This window comes from Octopus bimaculoides, chromosome 8, assembly GCF_046866305.1.
Source record: "Octopus bimaculoides isolate indiv1 chromosome 8, ASM4686630v1, whole genome shotgun sequence".
Taxonomy (NCBI): Eukaryota; Metazoa; Mollusca; class Cephalopoda; order Octopoda; family Octopodidae; genus Octopus; species Octopus bimaculoides.
In genome coordinates this window covers 81,079,099-81,081,518 of record NC_142935.1, presented here as the reverse complement: position 1 = coordinate 81,081,518, position 2,420 = coordinate 81,079,099, and positions in this window count along the sequence as shown.

The window sequence follows — 2,420 nt, the reverse complement described above, 5'->3', positions numbered from 1 at the left end:
GGGCCATCTACCTGAAGGGGTTTGTGTTTTATCTACCTTCCTACTTATTAGGATTTTGGTTTTAGCTAGGTTGACTCTAAGGCCCTTCAATTCTAGACCTTGCTTCCACACCTGAAACTTCTCCTCTAGTTCTGATAGTGACTCCGCAATTAGGGCAAGGTCATCAGCATAGAGGAGCTCCCAGGGGCAGCCTGTCTTGAACTCCTCTGTGATTGCCTGGAGGACTATGGTAAATAATAGGGGGCTGAGGACGGAACCTTGGTGGACCCCTACCTCTACCCGGAATTCATTGCTGTACTCATTTCCAACCCTCACCTTACTGGCAGCATCTCTGTACATGGCTCGCACAGCTCTCACTAACCATTCTTCTATCCCAAGTTTCCTCATTGACCACCAGATAAGGGATCGGAGGACCCTGTCAAAGGCTTTCTCCATGTCAACGAAAGCCAGGTACAGAGGTTTATCCTTAGCTAGGTATTTCTCCTGCAACTGTCTCACTAGAAATAAGGCATCAGTAGTGCTTTTACCTGGCACGAACCCAAACTGCATCTCATCTAAATTGATTCGCTCCCTAATTAGTTGGGCTATGACCCTCTCTGTAACTTTCATAACCTGATCTAACAGCTTGATGCCTCTGTAATTATTTGTATCTAAAGCGTCCCCTTTACCTTTGTAGCAGTTGACTATGATGCTGCTACACCAGTCATAGGGTATGACTCCTTCGTCTATCACCTGGTTCGTAATACGGGTGACTAGGCTATAGCCAACACTGCCAGATATTTTGAGCATCTCTGCAGTGATTCCTGATGGGCCGGGGGCTTTCCCGGTCTTCATACTCTTAATTGCTTTATCTACCCTGGTGCTATCAACTCGGATAGCTGGTCCCTCTATTGGGTCGACATAAGGCAGGCTCTCTTTCTCCCATTCATTCTCTTTATTAAGCAATCTATCGTAGTGGCATCTCCAGACCTCTTTCTTTGCATCCTCATTTAATGCAAGCGTACCATCATCCATGCGAACACATTTCTCTCCTACAACATCACTATTCTCTCTCCTACACTGTCTTGCAACACGAAATACCTCGAGTCTTTGGTCCTCACGGCGCAGAACATTGGCAAATCTTTCCTTATCTGCTTCCCCTCTGGCTAAATAAACCTGTCGCCTAGCCTCCCTTCTGGCACATTGGTACAATTCCCTGCTACCACCGTTCTTCCAGTCCTTCCAAGCCTGTTTCTTTTGTCTAATAGCCCTGTCTACCTCCTTGTTCCACCACCACGTTACTCTGGGTTGGGAGGGGACCTTACACCACCCACAAATCTGGTCGGTGGCTTTCAACAGGTTGTCCCTCAGAAATCTCCAATTGTCTTCCACGTTGTATGATGCTATATCCCCTTCTATTTCGTTAAATGCTTCAAGTAACTTGTCTCTAAGTCTCTGTCCGTTTGCAGGGTCTTTAAGCTTCCACACCCTCCTTCTCCAAGCCTGTCTAATTCTGGGCACCCATTTTGCCTTGATCCCAAAGTCGCTAACTACTAATCTATGTTGTGGGGTACATTCTTCGCCAGGGTAGGTTTTGGCATTTATAAGCCGCCCTCTTTCCCTATTTCTGGCGAGGATGTAGTCGATTTGGCTAGAGTGTCTGCCGGAGCGGTAGGTGACTAGGTGACTGGCAGGTTTCCTGAAGTTGGTATTGCAGACCATAAGATTGGTTGCATCACAGAACTCCAGCAGTCTGGTTCCCTCCTCGTTGCGGGAACCGAAGCCATAGCCTCCATGTATGCCATGGAAGCCCCCAGCACGACGTCCGACATGACCGTTGAAGTCTCCAGCCACAAAGAGAAGGTCCCTGTCACTCGTCGACGAGGTAGTTTGCAAGAGGGTGTCATAGAATTGGTCTTTCAGACCATCTGGTAGCCCAGGTTGAGGTGCATAGGCTGAGATGACAGTAGCTAATCTATGATGAAGCACTAGTCTGATCTTAAGTACTCTGTCACTTACTCTAACGACCTCGATTACCTTATCCACCCATTTCTCCGCTAGAAGTATTCCTACGCCCCCGACCCCGTCAGTGTTCCCTGCCCAGAAAATCTTGTACCTGTGTTCTTTGCCTGTGAGGAACCTTGCAGAACCTCCTCTCCATCTTACTTCCTGGATGCAGCACATATCTACGCATCTCCGTTCAAGCATCTCAACAATTTCACCAGATCTACCTTTCAGCGTGCCGACGTTGAGAGTGCCAATCCTAACAGTATGGGTGTTGGGGGTGTGGGCCTGTAGCCTGGGAAGGGGAAAAGCAGTGTCGTGTACCTGAAAAGAAAACTTGCAATTGGAAGAATATATATATATTTACATACATATATATATATATATATACATATATATATATATATAGATATATATACATACATATATATATATAT